Source organism: Cupressus sempervirens, chromosome 11 (genome assembly GCF_028749045.1).
Source record: "Cupressus sempervirens isolate cs-2001-9-10 chromosome 11, ASM2874904v1, whole genome shotgun sequence".
Lineage (NCBI taxonomy): Eukaryota > Viridiplantae > Streptophyta > Pinopsida > Cupressales > Cupressaceae > Cupressus > Cupressus sempervirens.
This window is the reverse complement of record NC_143128.1, coordinates 735966429-735987885: the sequence shown is the minus strand read 5'-3', so window position 1 is coordinate 735987885 and position 21457 is coordinate 735966429.

The following is a 21457-nucleotide window of genomic DNA, read 5'->3' as shown; positions in this document are numbered from 1 at the left end:
ACTAAATCTTTAATTTTTGAAATCCTCCTTTCATCCAATGTTGCAGGTTGTGTTTCAGCAGTTAAGAGGAAGAAAGAAGTGGTACCACCAAATTGACTAATGGTTCCCAAAACTAGGTCCAAAATTAGGTCTGTAGTGTCAGATCAAAAGATAGTTCAAGGGCTCAACCCTATGGATCAAGAGATGGATGCAAAGGTGATAGGTACTATGAATGTATTCCAGTCCAACTTTATGACCCCTCCTAGAACCAACCAAGGGGTAGCAATTGCTAATACCATTCCTCCCTAGTTGTCTAATTCCATGAATAAGAAACATAGCTTTCAGCCTGTGTTTATGCTCGTCAAAGACATAGTCACCAAATATGCTACTTGTACTCCAAAGAACAAGAAGGTAAAGAGCGATGCACATTTGACCAAGGATCCTATCACAAGGAAGGCAATAACAGAAGTGGCCATTGATAGGAAAAATCATGGTTCAAGTGAAGTAGAGGCTAGAGATTTTAAGGTTATCACCATAGATTTGGAGGTTTTTACTAGAGACACTGGCAACCACATCTTCAAGTTCTCAACTAACCATATGTTGAGTTAATTGAAAAAGGGTAGAAAGGAAAAGAGTGAACTTAAAAGATTGGTCATTACCATGGCCAAATATATTGATTCTTTAATGAATGTTGGTTCTCTTCCCTTAATCCAAGTCCCATATTATTTTGACCCGAACTCCTTTGATAGTTAGTAGTTAGTCAAACATATGCAAAAGGGAAGACTATTATTAGAAGCAATAAAAAAGTGGGTTGGATTTGTAGCAAAGGAAGGAAGTAAATTTATTTTTGAATTTACCACCACATATGCAGAGGGGGAGGTGCTACTTGGGGAAGTCCAAACTCTTGTTCTTGTGTGGGAAATGGATCAAAGTTGATGCCAGGTGATTGTCTTCTAGGTGCATGAATCAGAAAAATATGGCGTGATAAAATTCATTTCTAAAATCCCTCTGAAGATTGTAGATCCATGCATGCTTTTCATTTTGAACAGTAACATGAGTTGGAAAGACTCCCTATATAAAACTGCCATAGAAGAAATGTGTGCAATTGAGTGTGAGATCACAGAGATACATAAGGGTAAAAGCACATATTTGTGTCACTGTTTATGATACCAAAACTTGTTTTGGTCAAATCTCATTTCTCTATCAAAACTCAATTTTTTTCAAAAACTTAAAATACCCTTTTATAGATCTCAGATTCAATATCATCATTATATAAAATTTTGAGTGTTTTGATTAGTTATAATATGCTATAATCTCAAAATATTATAAGTCGACATTTTAACATTTTAGAAGATGTTCCCTCAAAAAAGGAAAAATATAGTAAATCATATCAAAAAAATTAAAAAATTATATTTATCTCTATAGGAGAGAATCCTCTTCACGAATATGTAATTTTTTTCAAGAAGGTAGAGATTTGATAGGGAAGTTTTGATGGGAGGAAAAAATTGTTGGATTTTGATAAGATCAAACTTGAATACTTATAAAAAAGAAAATATATATCAAAAATAATTATTTCTTTTTTTGTTCAATAGCTATACATATCGTCTATAACATATTTTCAAATTAGAACAAAAAAATATAATTTGCATATACTTGTTTGACGAGAACTACACCCTATATTTTTTATAGTTAAAAAAGGGACTTCAAAATAAAATAAAATGAATAAATTCTTACTCAAAAAATTTATAAAAATTATAGACATAAAATTCATCCAATTCTACACATTTCATCAGTTTACATCATCTTCATATTTTAAACACAAATACCGTATTTTTTGTCATTAATGTTGAACTGATATCGCGTTTCTTTATAAAAGGTGACACAGGTTTGTGCTTTTACCCATGAAGGGATACTAAAGGACATGCAGATAATCAATCCTACCAAAATTCTACAGTTTGAAAATGGAAATAAAGATCCAAAGACCTTGACAAAGACTTTCCATGATACCATATTCAAGATCAAGGATAGCAACAGTCCTACCCCTCAAGATTTCACCACCATGGCCAACGTGGAATCTATGTTGTACTTAAATAGGGAGCTCATGCCTAGGTAAAGTAGAAGGATCAAGGAGCTGACGTGGTAGAAAGATGCTTGCAGATAAAAGTTGCTTAGCCCAAAGAATATGTACTCTTATGCAATTCAGGAATTCATGAGCTCTTTCTAGAGTTGGAAGTTGGTAAATCAAGCCATGATGGAAGATGACATACTTGGCAAAGAAGTTTAGTTATGAAGCAGCTGTTCTTTTTGGTTTCTTGTTTTTAAAACCGCTTTAACTATTTATGTTTAGTAACTATTTGTAATTGAGACGGTTGGGTTTTGATGGAGGCCTATTGAATTTTGAAAACTATATATGTTGGGGCATAAAACATATAAAGAGTTAGATTTTAGTTAGAGATAAGCGAATCTTAATAGTAGTATTACTTTGGGCCTTTTTTAATAGTGATCGGTGGAAAGTAAGGATAATATGTGAATGTTGTTCTAAGACTTTGGGCTTAGAAATTTCTATTTATATATCTATCAATACATATTATAGTCCAAAACTTTGTGTTTGAAATCAGTTGCTTGTGGTTACTTTGTGAACTATGATGCTGATCTTTGGTAACATTGATTTCTACTTGAAATTGTTACATCTCATTTTCAATTTTAATTTTGTTTCATGTTGTTAAAGTATCGCATTTTTTCCTAAGCTATGTTTAGTATTGAGGAGACTTTGTGTTTCTTAGTTTGTTTTTATCTTTGAAAATTGTGTATTTCAGCTTTGTACCCAAGAGTACATGAGAGATCCTTAGGTACTTTCTAGTAAAACTATGTACATGTGTTTACTACATTATTAAATTAAATTTATTGATAATCTATCAGAGGGAGTTGTACCTCTAAAATTCAAACTGAAATGGTTAAAGAAACATTTACCCAACTGTTGTGAGCTTAATTGGTTTCCTACCTTGGGTGTAGAGCAAGTTATTTAACTTTAAAAAGAGGAAACAATCTATTCACCAACATATTTTTGGCGATTCTACTCGGAAGTCTCTTGAAAAAGGATTAAACTATTCAGATTGATAATGAACCATAATGGTTCTACCACATAATGATGTTTTTCTTATTTTGTAGCCAAATTTAGGTTTTCTGGATACACAAGAAGACATAAACTCAGACATGACTTCCATCGCTTGGAAATATTGACGGAGCAATCAACAATTCTAGCAAGTCCTTAGGGTTTTAGAGAGGGAAGAAGATTGTGTTAAAACTTTAATGGGTTTACCTATAGTTCAGGAGGCGATAGTGGTAGATAGACTTGCCCAAGCCCCGACAAGACCTTGAACAGACTAGATAAATTCAAGCTCGGCTGATAAAAGATAGAGGTGAGAGAGATAAAGGAATTCTTGACAAGAAATTTGAACCTCTGAAAAAACCTAAATTTTATCCCTGATTTTAATACCCCAGGAAAGAGGAGGACCAAATCTTGTAGCAGACCCTCTCCCTAAATCTTCTCATGTCTCAACTCTTGTACAATCTCTTATTCCACCAAGAACTTTAATCCCTTCTTACATTAGTATCTGACCATTGAATTCTAGACTTCCAAATGTGGTTTTTAATCAACCTTGGGGACAAAATATAGGACCCCTGAATCTCAAGGTGAATCCTATTGCTTTACCCAAAGGCACAATTGAGATCCTACCCAAATTCAGTGATGATGGAAAAGATTCTACTGATGGTGACCTGAGTACCTTTCACATATCATGTGGTGTTATCAGTCTACCCACTCAAGAGATAGCGGTGAGAATTTTTGTCTAGGTGCTCACCAATGCAGCGACCGACTGGTTCAACCATTTGCCTCAACATTCCATATCTAGTTGGGATAATATGAAAATAGATTTTGAGACTAGGTTTAAAACCCATGATAACGAATGTTCTCTATTACTTCAATTGAGTCAACTGAAAAAGGAAATTCATGAACCTATGAGGGAGTTCATGGCCAAATTTAATAGGTTGTTAAAGAGGACTCTTGTAGCCTCCAGACCTAATGGCGAGAACCAAAAGATCTTCTTTGTGAATGTTGTTTTTCCTAGCATAATTTTTCATTTCTAAAAGATGCAGTAGTCAATCTAGCCATAGCTCAGAGACAAGCCATTTAGCTAGAGGATGTCCTAATTATGGCAGGTAAATGGAAGAAAGAAGTGCAATCATCTAGGGTCACCTCTATGTCTACTCCTATTGGTCCTTTTATGCGAAGGTTGATGAATGGTATGAAAATGCTCAAAAGACAACAAAATAAAGCTGATACACCTTACCAGTCCCCATACCAAGACATTAGTCAAAGGCAACATCATTTGGGTCATGGGAAAACTCCTTTTCTGACCACACCTCAACAAAGGCTACAAATTGAAGAGGTTCCCAAGGAAACCATGTGTTCTTTTCACTTAACCATGGACCATGATGGTTAGACATGTCCTGATTGGTTGAGATGTGTCCAACTTAATGCAACAAGAGATGTCATTATTGGGGAACACCTAGTGGAAGGTGAAGGAGCTAAAGCTGAAAGTTTTGGTTCTTATTTCTTGGAGTATGAATCTGATTCAGAGAGAGAAGGAGATATTTTGGTGACATTGCAAGACCCTACATGTAGTATTATCACTCAAAATCAAAGGAGTCAAAAATTTAGCACAAGTATTAATGTTGTTGATACAGGCTCTAAAGGGAAGGATCCAATGCATAATGACTCTCCCAACAACACTAAAATTGTAGATTTCAAAATTCTATCTAGAACATAATCAACTACCAATTCTTATGCTTTTGATATTTTTGAATACTGTATAAACTTTGTCATTTCTATTTCCCCAATTGAATACCTTAGGATGAACCCCAAAGAATTAGACAAATCAATTTAGTATGTAAAAAGGGAACCACATTCAAGAGCTCAATTCATTGAATCTCATGTAGTTGAAGTATCAATGGTCCCTAAGAGACCCACCTTTGTATCAAAAGGTGCTTCATAAGAACCTAATGTTGGGCCTTGTATCCATGTTGTGAAAAGTGAAGTAGAAGAAAATAAACCTAACCCTTTTTACATATCCTTGTTCTTGAATGGGAAGAAACTTAGAAACTATATTATTGATTCAGGAGCCTATGATAATATCATACTATCCCCTATTGCTAAATCCCTTCGACTCCCCCTTACAAAAACCTTTGGCCATTTTTACTCCATGGATGGAAAGCAAGTGCCACTCACAGGATAGGTTAAAGACATACAATTTTTCCTCACTGCATGCCCAGACAACAGATTAAAATTAAAAATTTTAGTGGCATATATCCGTGCTAGCTATGGAATGTCATTGAGCAAAACTTTTTGCAAAGATGTGGGAGGAAAAATTAAAATGGATTGGTTTAAAGCATTGATTCCCATGGTAAAAAAGAAGATAAACTTGGAACTAGAACCAAAAAACAAATATACTATGGTACCTTTAGATAATCCCAAGGCTCAAATATTTTATGAGGAATTTCACTTTGGGAATTATGTGATTCTTCACAATAGCCAACCTTAGGTAATTACTGATGATTCTGAGGAAAAGAAACTATGGACAATGGAACTCAATGGTAGTTGTTCCAACTCGGGATCTGGTGTTGGAGTAGTTTTGATTTCTCCCTCAAGAGAGCCTTTTCTTTTTTCATTCAAATTGGATTTCAAAAATACCAATAACACATTAGAATATGAAGCCTTGTTGTTCAGACTGCAAGAGGCCAAATCAAGAGGAATAAAGGAGCTGATAGGAAAGGGGGATGTTGAACTAATCATGAAATAGGTACAAAACCAATTTTCTATAAAAAAAACTAATAGATTAAAGCATTACAGGAATTTGGTTTGGGATGAGTTAGAATCTTTTGATTCTTTCTCAATCGAGTTTGTCCCTCGATCTCAAAATTCTAGAGCTGAATCTTTGGCAGTCTCTACTTCTTTGCTCTTACCACATCCTAACTTTAAAACTAACACTTAGAGAATAGAAATTATTTATAGACCAAGTGTACCAAATAATGTGGATCATTGGAAAGTCTTTGATATTGACTCATAGTTGAAGGACTTTATTGGATGTGTCTAAAAATGTTACTAACTTGTATTTTGAAGGATTAGAGAAAGATGGTAAAGAAGTTGATAAATAGCTAAGTGAATCTAGCATAGTAATTCAATTGAAAGGAAGCAAAATTCCAAAGGGATTGGTTTCTCTTCAACAACTTTTTTGGTGGAGAGATGATAGTGCCATCAAAAGAGATATAGCTTGCAATGAAGTGTTGAAGGAGTATGATAAAATTGATATTGGTAAATGAGGGTGACCCTAGATGGATCTCGATCGAAAGAACCTGCTCCAAAAGGGAAAAAGACAATCTAAAAAGCTTGCTAGTAAAATACAGAGATGTTTTTTCTTGGGGGTATGAAGATTTTTAAAAAATTAGGAACGGGGAGTTGAGACACCATATACCCTTGAAGCCTGGAGTGGCTCCATATCGGCAAAAACTTAGGAATTACAATCCAAAAGTGTTAGAGGCCATACTAAAAGAGGTGGAGAAGATGCTAAAGGCCATAATTATCTACCTTATTCATCATTCAACTTGGATAGCCAATATTGTGCTTGTAAGGAAGAAGAATGATGAAATAAGGATTGGTGTAGATTTTAGGAATCTTAATCAAGCCAGACTGAAAGACAATTATGCACTCCCAACAATGGAGCATGTCCTACAGTCTGTCATTGGATTTGATGTCATGTCAATGCTTGATGACTATTTGGGATATAATAAAATAAGTGTATCTCAAGAGGACCAGCATAAGATGACCTTTATCACCCCTTGGGATACTTACACTTACAACAGAATGCCTTTCAAACTGATTAACACAGGAGCAACATTCCAGAGGGCAATGAACTCTTCTTTCAAAGATCTACAGTATAAAATCATTTTGATATACCTAGATGAATTGACCGTATATTCTAATAGGATAAAACACCATTTGAGAGATCTTGAAGTGATGTTAAGTAGGTGAAGGTAGCATGGAATATCTTTGAACCCTTAAAAATCAATTTTCTTTGTAGAAGAAGGTAAACTGTTGGGACATATTGTTTCTAAGAAGGGATAAAGATTAACCCTAATAGAATTAAAGAAATTCAACAACTATTATTACCTACAAATAGAAGTGATCTGGAATCTTTCTTTGGCCAAATAAACTTTCTGAGAAGCTTTGTGCCCAAGATCTCAAAGAAGGTAAGACACATGCTAAGTATGATGAGCGAGAAATGTTCGTTCAAATGGCTCAAGGAAGGGAAGAAGGCTTTTGAAGACATCAAGACAACCATTTCCAATGCCAAATCTTGGTTAGCTCCGACTTTAAGAAGGATTTTATCATATACTACTACACCTCATAAAACACCCTATCTAGAATTCTGACTCAAAAAAATGATCTAGATAAAGAAGCTCCTATCTCTTTTATAAGTATACCTCTAAAAAACCATGAAGTAAATTACTCTCAAGTTGAAAAAACATGTGTTTTTTGTGGTTAAAGCATTAAAGCAAGTCAAAAATTACATTCTACATTGCACTCAACTATATATGTATCAGAGATTGCAGTCAGAAGTGTGTTGACTTGGCAAGAAATTGGAGTTAATAAAAGAGCAGTACAGATAGCTAGAATTCAAGAGTATGACCTCACTATTAAACCCACTAATCTAGTCAAGGGGCAGGGATTGTGCAAGTTAATAGTAGAAAGCAAGGAACCAGTGCAAGAAGAGACACGTGATGTTCCCAAAGTTTTACTGGTCAGCTCAATTGATCCCTAATACTCGAATGTGGTATACCATCTGACCTACGGTGAATGCCCTAAAGACTTGAATTACAAAGAGAAATGCAACCTTAGGCTAAAGATGGCTAAGTATGTAATCTCACAAGGTAAATTTTACAAGAGAGGGATTGATGGAACTTTCCTGAGATACATGGATAGTGAACAACAAGAGAAATTATTGAAGCTATATCATTCCAATGTGTGTGGTGGGAATTTCTCTTCCACGGTGACTACCTTCAAGATCCTTAGAAAATATTTTTATTGGCCAAGGATGTTCAAATAATCATACTTGTACATCAAAAATTGTGAGAACTGTAGACTTTTCACTGGCCATCCTCAGCTTGGGGCATTGCCTTTAAAGCATGTAGTGATGGACAAGCCTTTCCACTAGTGGGGCATAGACTTTATAGGCCCATTGAACTCTCCATCTAGTGCCAATCATATCTATATCTTGATAGCAATGGATTACTTCACTAAATGGGTGGAGTTAATCCTTACAAAGAGTGAAAACTCTCAAGTGGTGTGCGATTTCTTGGTGAATTTTTTTTTTTTCAAATTTGGGGTCCCGTAAAAAATAGTTGCAGATAACACCACATATTTCTCCTCTAAATAAATTTTGATTTTTTTTATGAGCATATCATATCTTTGGCTCACTCTTCATATTACTTGCCTTAGGGTAATGGATAGGCAGAATCCAACAATAAAAACCTACTCACAATAATGAAAAAGTTAGTGACAGTGCTCGAGACTGGCACAAGAAGTTGTATCAGGCATTATGGGCTGACCATATCACACCAAAAAGGGCTATTGGATTGGTTCCATTCAAACTAGTGTATGGAGTGGGAGAGAAAGTACCCTTACTACTAGAATTGTCAGTGGTGAAGGTACAATCGATGATCGAAGATCCATTTTTTCAGCACTCTTTAGAAAAAAGGGTAATGTACCTAACCAAATTTGAAGAAGAAACAAATAAGTTGGTAGATCACATCATTGAAAACCAAATGAAGGTTTTAAAAAAAATTGACATGAAAGCCAAGGCTTGCAACTTCATGAAAGGCGATGAAGTTCTATTGTGGGATAGAAGGGAACCAAAGGGACCACATGGCAGGTTTGATTCTTTATGTAAAGGCCCCTTTATCATATAAGAGGTCATTGGTTCAAATGTGTTCCTCTTAAGTTATCTAAGTGGTACTCATTTTCCCTCCAATTACAATGGGAAGGACCTAAAATTTCTCAAACTATAATTCTTTATGTGTGTCCTTCCCTCTTGTACATATTCTTTGCTTCTGTTGTTTTTCTATTCAATCTTTTTGTTTCTATTTTTCCCTTTTAGTCAATTTCTATTCCCAATTATCTAAGTTCTCTGTGTACTCCACATATGTAGTCCACAATCAGAGCCCCTGTTAGCCCTAGTTATTGAGTTGCCATGATTAATCCTTTGTTTTTCTCCTTGTTTGTCGAAATTCACCTTTTGAGTCATGCATGGTCCCCCGCCCCCCCAAATATTGTTTTGACTTAGCCACAGAAGTCTAACGTCATTGTGAAATCCTTGTGAAGTTATTTTCAAACTCTTTAAACCTCTTTGAACCTTGGTTCAAAGTAGTTCAAAATGGTACAACCAAAGATTTTTGAACTAATTTTTTGTCTTGCAGGTGGGACCTACCAAGTGCGTCATTGTTTTTTCTCTTAACCACTTCAAACTTCTTTGAACCTTGGTTCAAAGTACTTCAAAGTAGTTCTAACACTAGGCATCAACACTTGAGAAGGTGAATGATGTTTAACATGAAAGTTGTCTCAAAGGTTTAAAAGGTGACATCCTGAAGATGATGTAAGTATTCCCTCTGAAAAATTTCTTCTTAGTATGGGTGATAGGTTGGCAGTGTATGTGAAAAGAGCCAAATCTTTTATTTTGAAGGATAAATCGCATTGTTAGGAGGATACTAATGATTGTTAAGATACTTCCCTCAAGCAAGAATTTAATGAAGGAACATCATGACTCCTTCAAGAATGTGTATTGGCCTACAATAATATCACCATAAAAACCTCATCATTCGACAATACTTTCCCCGGTATGCTATTTTTTCTTTAAAACTAAGTCTGAAACTCATTTGTCTTGATCTTGCTTCATGGTAAATTGAGAGCTTAACAAAGAGAGAAGAAAGAGAAGTATTTTGATTATTCAGTGGTTTACAGGTGAGAGTAGACAAATCTTTCCTTTCTACTTTTGTAATATCATTTTTCTTTCAGGAGAAAGGTTTGGAAAACTTATTTTTCTCTTAAAAGAATGAAGTTTATCATGCATGTTTTCAGAAAGACCTCTAGTCTTGAATGCTAGAAACCTATAATTTTGTATACTAATTTGATGGGGGTTGTGGTTGAGAAACTACGAGAAAGATTCCTTGAGCAAGATGAGGATAAAGAATGTGTGGAAGTTCTCACAAGTGGTCTCCTTGAAGCATTCACCTTCCCTCCTGCATTTCTATGTCCAAAATTACTCCAATTTTGTATAGACCATTATGATGTAAAAACTAAGCATCTTGAACTAAAATGGAGAACCCTTGTTGTTTATCACCAGATAAACCATATCAGTTGTCGTGAAGTTTCTAGAATATGCCTTTACTAGTTTCAACCCTACCTAGTCCTTGGGTTAATACTAAGAGGACCCCTCAAAATAATGCATCAAAATGCCTAGAAAATGGATAGAAACATTTTATTAGGGAGGTCCAAGACTTCCTAAAGTAATCACTAAAGATCATATGAAATCCCATATACATGACTTGATGGTTTTGTTGCACAGAACAAAGGGGTCGATAGATGTTTTGGTTTTCAAAGAGTGGATGTTTCATTATATAGATATTTTTTTAATTGGTAAACCATTTCTAGACGAGGAAGAGTTGATAGCAAGTTCATTAAGAAGGAAACTCAAGCACTCACGGACATCTAAACAAGAGTTTTACATGTCTTCCAATCTGACTTATTTCCTTGCATGTGCTAGTAATCTTACCTCTATCCCTCATGAACCCTAGAGTGGGGACATAACGATATATCAATATTATCCCTTACTAAGGAAGGATAGAGTCTTAGAAGATTTTAGGAGGGTACATGATGTTTTTTCTGGGAAATGTACATCTTAGTCTTGTTAAGCCCCTATGCAGAGGATGTCCCCAGAGGCTCAAAGACCGATATTGCAAACAAATGTTCTCTGTAGTAAAGGGCAATACCCTTGAAGAGATATGGGAGTCTATTTTCCCCATTAAACGCAGCTCCCTAGCTTGCAACACAATGATTAATGCCTCAACAATTGGGAGTGGCTTGTTGAATTTAAATTTTGGGTTCTACCAAAGGAAGAGATACTTTGATAATAAAAATTTTGCGAGACTAGTGCTTGGTATAAAGGACCAGCATCATCTAGTGCCTCACCTCAAAGATTTGTAGGAAGACTTCAACAGTGAACAAGAGGTCATTAAAAGAGACCACTCAAGGCTAACATTTTCTCAGATCATCTCATTAAAGATGACATTCAAACTAGAGGGACTTATTGAAGATAGTTTAGATGTTATTGAACCAAGTTGGGAAGAAATAAATGAACAAATTCAACCGAAGGTTGATTGGAACAAAGATGAGAAGGATGACATAAACCTCAGGATTAGATCCATATTGGTCTGCACAGATAATTGGTTAAGAGAAAAAAGAACCAAGTCATCCAGCAAGGAGAAAATTGCAAGACCCACAAAGGAAGTTTCTTTATCTAAATCTTTAATTTTTGACATCCTCCTTTCATACAATGTTGCAAGTTGTATTTCAGCAGTTAAGTGGAAGAAAGAAGTGGTACCACCAAATCAATTGATGCCTCCCAAAACTAGGTCCAAAACTAGGTCTATAGTGTTGGTTCAAAAGAAAGTTCAAGGGCTCAACCCTATGGATCAAGAGAAAAATAAAGGGGATGATCTGGCACTATCAGATAATCAAGAGATAGATGCAGAGGTGATAGGTAATGTGAAAGTTCACTCCAACTTCATGACCCCTCCTAGAATCAACCAAGGGGTAATAGTTACTAGTACCATTCCTCCCTAGTTGTCTAATTCTATGAATAAAAAATGCAACTTTCAGCCTATGTCTATGCTTGTCAAAGACATAGTCACCAAATATGTTGCCCGTACTCCAAAGAACAAGAAGGTAAAGAGCGATGCAAATTTGACCAAGGATCCTATCATAGGGAAGGTAACAATAGAAGTGGCCAACTATGGGCAAAAAGAGGGTTCGGGTGGAGTAGAGGCTAGAGTTTTTAAGGTTACCACCACAGATTTGGGGGTTCTTACGAGAGACACTGGCAACTAGATCTTCAAGTTCTCAGTTGACCATATGTTGAGTCAATTGGAAAAGGATGGCAATGAAAAGAGGGAACTAAAAATATTGGTTGTCACCATGGTTGAATATATTGATTCTTTAATGAATGTTTGTGCTCTTCCCTTAATTCAGCTCCCACAGTATTTTGACCCTAATTCCTCTGATAGTCAGGAGTTATTCAGACATATGCAAAGGGGAAGACTATTTTTAGAAGCAATAAATGAGTGGGTTGGATCTGTAGAGAAGGAAGTAGGTAAACTCACTTTTGAATTTACCAGCACATATGCAAAGGGAGAGGTGCTACTAGGGGAAGTCCAAACTCTCATTCTTCTGTGGAAACGGATCAAATTCGATGCTAGGCGATTGTCTTTCAAGTGCATGAAGTAGAAAAATATAGGGTGATAATATTCCTCTCTAAAAACCCCATGAAGGTTGTAGATCCATGCATTCTTTTCATTTTTAAAAGTAACATGAGTTGGAAAGACTCCCTATATAAAGCTGTCATAGAAGAAATGTGTGCAATTGAGTGTGAGATCATAGAGATGCATAAAGGGATACTAAAGGACATGCAGATAATCAATCCTTCTATAGTTTAGAGATGGAAACATATATCCAGAGACCTTGACAAAGAGTTTCCATGATACCATATTCAAGAACAAGGACAACGACAATCCTACCCCTCAAGATTTCACCACCATGGCTAACATGGATTCTATGTTGTACTTAAATAGGGAGCTCATGCCTAGGCAAAGCCGGAGGATCAAGGAGCTGAGGTGGCAGAAAGATGCTTGCAAATAAAAGTTGCTCAACCTAAATATTTTGCACTCTCACACAATTCAAGAATTCACAAGCTCTTTCCAAAGTTGGAAGTTAGTAAAGTAAGCCACGACAGAAGATGACAAACTTGGCAAAGAAGTTTAGTTACGATGCGGTTTTTCTTTTTATTTTCTTTTTTTTTAAATCATTTTAACTATTTACACTTAATAACTATTTGTAACTAATATGGTTGGGTTTTGATGGAGGCCTATCAGATTTTGAAAACTATATATGTTGGGGCATAAAATTGATAAAGAGTTAGCTTTTAGAGAGAGATAAGGGAATCTTAACAATAGTATTAATTTGGGCCTTTTTGAATAGTAAGCAGTGGAAAGTAAGGATAATATGTGAACATTGTTTTAAGACTTTGGGCTTATAAATTTTTATTTATATATCTATCAATACATATTATAGTTCAGAACTTTGTGTTTGAACTCAATTGTTTGCGATTACTTTGTGAACTGTTATGTTGATCTTTGTTGACATTGATTACTATCTGAAATTGGTGCATCTCATTTTCAGTTTTAATTTTTTTTCATGCTGTTAAAGTATCTTAGTTTTTTCTAAGCTATGTTCAATATTGTGGAGACTTTCAGTTTCCCAATTTCTTTTTATCTCTGAAAATTGTGTATTTCACCTTTGTACCCAAGAGTATGCGAGAGATCCTTAGGCATTTTTTGATAAAAGTGTGCACATGTTTTTACTACATTGTTAAATTAAATTCATTGATAATCTATTAGAGGGAGTTGTACCTCTTAAAATTCAGAGGGAAATGGTTAAAGAAATGTCTACCCAATTGTTGTGAGCTTAATTGGTTTCCTACCTTGGGTGTAGAGCAAGTTATTTAACTCTAAAAAGAGGAAAGCAATTTTTTCACCAACAACATCATAGAGGGTCCATGTATGTAAAGGCAACTGATATGTCTAAGAGTCATACAAGAAGAGATAAGCATAACAACTAAGCACATGTCCACCAAGAGTGGATTATCGTCCACTGTGCAAGAATCTATGTGCAACAATGAAAGGGTAAGAGTACAAAGTGTATATCATAAAGAGATGTAGCATAAAACATGTTCTCAATGAGAGTGAAAGCTAGTGTATTATCTACATGACAACTCATGAATATGCAAACTCCTCATTGTCTACATGACAATTAATATGAATATGAATTATCCTAAGTAAACTTAAGTGCAGTATTAATAGTAAATTCTTATTTACACCAACACCACCCCCCCCCCCAAACTGCAACTTAGGGGAATGCATTTAAGCTCACAAAAGCTAAATCATAATGCAAGATGGATCCCAACTACTAGGTCATGTTAGGTACCCATGTACAAACTACAAAAAAGATGCAATGCAATTTATCATAAAGCAAAGTAAGAAGGATAACCACATGGGAAAAACCCCCCTCCAAAAAGAGAGATAAGTACAATAAAATGAAATGAGAGAGAAGAAGACCTCATGTGAGGAAAAGATCCCCTCTATAAGAGAGAAAAAGTGGAAGAGAGGCCAAATGGCCCCTCCTCAATGGAGAATGTATGCCTATGGTATATGCTCCAGGATCGATGTAGAAAATGTGCTATGAATGTAGAACAACATTCCTCCCCTTAGGAAGAAATAGAACCAAAGGTGCATCAATGAAGCATCTCCCATCTGTAGGAAGAAACCTTAAAATATATGAAATCTCTTAAACCCTCTCAAGTGTCCCCATGTCAATACTGAAATGTGCCTCCTCCAAATCATGTGTACTATGTCACTCTACTAAAAAATACAAGTCGAGGTCAATTGAGGATGAATGTAGAACATGTATCAAAGACTCAAGTGTTTACTCTAAAGAGAAGGTAACCTCCTCTAACTGTTGTATCAAAGGATATACCATCATGTCAACCTCAAAAGACTGATCAAGTAGAGAATGAAGATGAGGATCAGAGTGTTTCCTCACAACAAGTGAAGAAGGATCATCTTCACTAAAGAGAAGATGAATTTCATCAATGGTGTCTCCCAAATCTGCAATGTAGGACTCCACAAACAAACTAGAAATGTCTATCAAAAATTCATCCCATGGAACTGAATCAGGAAGACAATGAATATCATGTTGCTTTGAATCACCTAAATCCATGGCTATGCGAATACAAGCATCATCAAGAATAGTAGTAGATGCAATATTACTAGGAGGAGAAGCAATGGATGGCTCAAGAACTTGATCACATGTGAGAATACCCAAGTTCAAGTAGCCAAAATCTTCCTAAATGTCTGAGTCATCACCAAAAATGTGATCAAATTTTACTAAAGAATCAATATCATCATCATTAGCAAAATATGAGAAGTAGTAGAGTCGAGATGTATAATCAACCACCCCTGTAGCAACGACCTCTCTAGTCTCCAAGTCTCTGATAAAAATTGAATCAAGTGTGAATTCCACAGTCCTCCTTGTATCCCCTTGAGTGAGCTAATAGATGGAAATAAGGTTATGACTTAAGTGAGGTACACACAACACATCTTTGAATATCAAGAGTTCCTTTCCAAATCACATTCATGTAAGTATGATTTCTCATCAAAATAGGTGGAGTATGACAAGGATAAAATGATGAAAACATAGAATGTGAAGATGTCATATGATGAGAAGCCCCTAAATCTAGAAGCCATCTCCTTGAATCTTGACTTGAAGTAGAAAATAATGCTTGACCTTTTCCCTTGTGATCCTTTTCATTGTCAAAATTTGAGTATGAAGAAAAGGATGAAGTGGTCATTCTTGAAGGTATACTTATTTTATTATTCTTGAGAATATTCTTGAGTTCATCAATATCTTTCTTATAGAAATAATGCTCTTCATGTCCATTCTTCTTGTCATATGCATGAATTTTATTTTCCTTCTTGTTGAAGTTCTAATCCTTCTTATTATTGTTGGAATGAGTCTTGCCTTGTGGAGAGGAAGATTGTTGTGTAGAGATAGATTGTTGTGTTTCATCTTGTGGCTTAGCCTTCCACTACTTTTGCTTCTTGTTGGAATTATTACCCCTTTGTTCTCCTTGATTTCCTTTATTAGCTACCAAGGCCTTGGACTTATAAGATTGGAGAAATCCCATACACATCAACTTTTCTTGTTCTAAGACCAACATTCTTGTAAATGACTCAAAGGAAGGATTAGTGAAGGCATCACCCATTGTCAACTTGTGTGTATTATTACTTGAAACAAAGGTAGGGTAATTAGGAGAAAGATGAGTCATGATGTGTGTGATCAACTTCACATCCTTAATGGGTTCGCCACAGTCCTTAAGTTGTGCCCTATAGGCTTATACTTGAGCAAGATACTTGTGTATGGTGTTAAAGTTTCTAGGCTCTAATTGGAGAAGGCTATTCTCAATTATGTAGGCCCTTTCTTCATCTACTTTCCCATATAAGGATTTTGATTTATCCCAAGCTTCTTTTGCATTCTTACTATTTCTGATGTGATATTTGATAGGATCTAAGACATGTTGAAACAAGGTTCCCAAGGCCCTATCTCATTTTTCAAGCAAGACATTTTAAGTTTGATTATCAACATCATCATCAAGTTTTATTTTAGTGCCATTAACATGTATGAGTAAACCTAATCCCATCAATTTTTCTGCCATTTTTACTTTTCATGTAGCATAGTTATGAGATGCTAAATTTGCAAAACCCATAATGCAAAATAAAGAACACAATATCAAAAGAGACTGAAGAACACAATCAAGAAACCCCCAAAATAGATGCTTTCAAACTTTATATTTAGTGTACAATACATGTGCCACTTGCTCAATCTGACCAAAGTGGACTTTTGATTATTACAACAGAAAATATGAAGCAATAAAAGACTCAATACAATTAGGACACAAGATCTCTAAAGGATCCACAAAGTACAAGTAGCCAATAGGCCAAAATGAGACCAAATTTTGAAAGTACTATGTCAACTTATATTTTTTCCAAAATGATACTAGAACTAAAAAGTAGACAAAAAATTATGTACTTTCAAAAAAAATAGCACTTGAAAATGTGTCTATATGAGCCCAAATGAATTTTTCTATTTGCAGAAAAATCCAGGACCAAAGATCACAAACAACTTACACCAATGTGTCGATCACAAAATTCTACCCCAAAAAAAAAAAATGCTCGAAAAAATGTGTCCTAATGAGGGAGATATCATTGTTTGAAAATCACCTCTGTAATTATTTTTCTTGAATCGCCATCGTTGCACCTCCAAAAATTAAATAACTCTAGATTTTGCCTCAAATGTCTGATTTGGATGAAACAAGAGCTGATTTAGGGGTTTTTGGACCTTCTCAATGTGATGCCAACATCTGATTTGCACCAAAAATCTCCAATCTTGACTTGCAAAAAAAAAACTCTCCAATGGCTATGCAATGAATGCTTCTTTGGCTCTAATACCATGTAAGAATTTGTCTAAGGCAATAATGCAACACCAAGATCTAGAAAAACAAGAGATAGCACAACAGAGATGAGAAATGATCAAATGAGAATCTCAATAATGACCAAATGATAATGGATTTCAAATGAATACATCATAGAGGGTGCATGTATATAAAGGCAACCAATATGTCTAGGAGTCATACAAGAGATAAGCATAACAACTAAGTACATGTCCACCAAGAGTGGAATATTGTCCATAGTGCATGAATGTATGTGCAATAATGAAAGGACAAGAATACAAGGTGTATGTCATAAAGAGATGTAGTAGACACCATGTGCTCAATTGGAGTGCAAACTAATGTGTTGTTTACACAACAACTCATATGAATATGAAAACTCCCAGTTGTCTACATGGCAACTAATATGAATATACATTATCCTAAGTAAACTTAAGTAAAGTGTAAATAGTAAATATTTATTTACACCAATAGTAATTTTCTTTCAACCTTTTTTCTATTTCTCACCACCCATACCTTTAGTTTTATTTGAAGAGGTTTGATTGATATAACTTTTTGTAGGTCCTATCAAAGCCTCAAGGTCAAGGGTTTCCTCCCCCTCCCAGTCATCCTGAGTGATGAAGTCAACTTTTCAACACTATCACTGGCATTATTGTCCAAAGTTGAGGCAAATGATGTAGTCAGGCTTTGCATCAGGGAGATTTGGATGTCTTTAAAGGATGTCATTGTTTTGTCCTTAAAGACAGGAGCACTACATAAGTCAGAGCTATTCAGAAGTAGTGAGCTTGGATATGAGTCATGTCTAGAACAAATCTAAAACAAGTCATGTGCTAAACCTAGTATTGGGACCATTAAATCAATGGCCAAGTCACTCTACTCCCAGCCAGTACTTGTCCCTCTTGTAGGGAGGTCTAAGGATTCTAAGGATATGAGATTCTTCATTGATAGAATGTAATCATGTAGTAAAGTAAAAGGGTCCTTCAAAACTATAACATCTTGTAGAGTGGAATAAATAGACTTATGTGACTCACTATGTGAGAAAACCTCAAAGGATTTTGGGGAAACCCTAAAACCAATGATCAAATTTTCTAGGATTTGAACATTTTGAAAATCACCCCAACTACCAGAGTGTTGAAACTCATCCGAATAATTTGAGTCTCTAGCCAACAGTTTCTGAATAGGACTAGATTTGTGCATGTGTCTAAGAAAGGTGTGATCATCATTCCAATATTTTTCCTCCTACTCAATGATGTAATAATGAAGAGCTTCTCTCTCTAATCCTTGCCCTTTCCCTGTACTTGCATGTGGACAAGCATCCGATGAGTGATCCTTCCCAATATATTTTTTGCATGATTGGAAGGCAATTTGCACCTCAACTGGTTGTTCCCAGACCATGCCCTCTGTAATGAGTTCAACCATTTCAGGCAAATAATGTGCATCAAACCAAAGGATATAGATTTTGGCATACATACTAAAGTCTTTTTTCTCCACCACATGATCCATTTTAACAAAGGCTCCCAACTTATTTCCTATAACCTTGAGAGTTTCTTTGTTCTAGTATGCATGGGGAAGATTGCAAAGTCTTACCCAAATTGTTACTACATTTATGCTTTCAGATGTTGGGTTGAAGATTGGGGTTTAGTGTTTTAAGTAGAATCTATGTCCTTACATCATTTAGGGTCCATTTTCCATAATGTGAGCTTTTAAAAAATTATTTTCACACAAATGATTAAGTAAAACCCATTGGGTAAAGTTATAATAATACATCTAAATCCCTCGTACAGAACGACCCAGTCTTTAGTAAATTTCAAGGTTGGCCAGGTCCACTCCATTTCATGAAGAAGGCTTTGTCTCTCAACTCTAAGATAGAGTCATGCCACTCCCTATTTTTAATGAGGATTTTGACCATTGTGGATTGAATTATGTGTGGAGCTTGCTCATGTTGTTGGCCCAACACCGTAGGAATCTTTGGTCTCCAGGACTTTTGTTCCACCTATTTAAAATTAAAGGGTTTGTGTAGATGATGATTGATATACCCCCAGACGTTACAATGAGGTTGTCATTGAGAGTTTTGTGTATTTTGAAAACTCGACTATCCTGTGTAGGGAACCAGTGGAGCTTGTTGTTGCTTCTATTTGTTGAAGGCCTAATGTCGTTGAGCCCTACCATTGCAGTTCCAGTTCTCATGTTGTACAAATGGCCTTCTATGGAAACTCTCTGGAGCCATTTTTAAATTATTATTATTGTGATTATGATTATGATTATGATTATGATTATGACTATGACTATGACTATGACTATGACTATGACTATGATTATGATGATGATGGTGATGATGATTATTATTATTTTTATTTTTATTTTTTTTAATTTAGTGATTAAACATTTTTTCAATTCTAAGTTGAAATATTATATTTTTTACAAACTTGTTACATATTTTATTTTAAATGTTACATGCATAAACCATATTTTTAACTAAGCAAATTGTTATAAGTTGTGCTAAATATAGATGTTTCAATATTAGACTTTACCAATATCATTTGTTAGGAGGTTTATTATATTAATTCAAATTATTGTTTAACAATGTGCCTCTTGTTTCTAATTTTATATAATGAGTTATTCAAATAATTAAATTTCTCCTATTTGCTTCACATTTATGTTTTCATCTCATTACATCAAACTATACACATGACTTACATTATCATCCCCATATACTTATAATCTTACGAAACACTCATCAAATATTACAAATAAGCCCCTTTAGTTGAGTATAATTTTGAAGAACATCATATGTATAATCTTCTTAAGGTTGAATTATTATTTTATCTATTTATTAAAAAAAATATAAGGAAGATATCTTATGGCTTAAAATGTTCCAATAGTTGTTATAGCAATTATTTATTTAATAGCAAATACTTTTAATGTTATAGTATTAGGGAATAGGGACTTACAATTGTATCCTAAGTAGACAAAATGAGCATTATAGTGGAGCACTGAATGTGTCATGTCAATACCTATAATAAAAAAGATTCCTCTACATCTCAAAAAGTGCCTATTTATATAATGCCACATCAACACACCATTAAATATGACTTAGTGCACACTCATTTATCTTTTTTTATCTATAAGGATGGGCATGAGAGGTGGGAAATCATTTTGGACATATTCACACAAATGCATAGTGATGCAAGTGGGGGACTTGACTCGTTAATTTTTGTGCAAAACTTTTAGTGATTAGAAATATCTACATAAGATCAAAGTTAGGTGATCCCTCTCCTTAGTAGTTGTTATGTAAAAGTTATTAATGTTGATCACTAATAGTGATAACTATAGTGATAACTCATGAGTACTAATAACTTGAATGAAATATATTCCTTGCATTTGAAAAGTAACAAATAATGTAACGTCTTATTATCACACCACTAAAAATTACTTAATGCACAACTATTAATTAGAATTGTTGGAGGTCATTTTGGACACCTCAACAAAAAGAATGTTGATTATCATATCAAATTTGTTGATGTAGACCTTTGACTGTAGTCATATAATAAAAGATTCTCTTAATAAAATGGTATAAAATTTTGAAAACGATTTAAAATACCATATAAAATTTTGAAAGGGATGAAATTAGAAAGCTCAAATTTTAAATCTTCTTGCATATATCACTAATTTATAATTGAAGAGATTTTTTTTGGCAATTATGTTTAAAATGAGAAAATTTAATTTATGTTTGTCAAATTGTCTTGTTAGATTTCTTACATTGGATTCAACAAATTTACATGTGCAAATATATTTATTTGATGTAACCATTTTAATTGTACTCATCATGGATAGTAATAACATTTTGAAATATTTAAATGTTATTAGTGGTCATGATGAATAGTGATAACTTAAGTGAAATATATTCTTTATTCTGAAACATAAAAAATAATGTAATGTCACATTATCACACAGGTAAAAATAACTTAACTCACAACTCTCGATTAGACTTTTTTGGAGTCATTTGAACACCTCAACAAAAAAAATGTTAA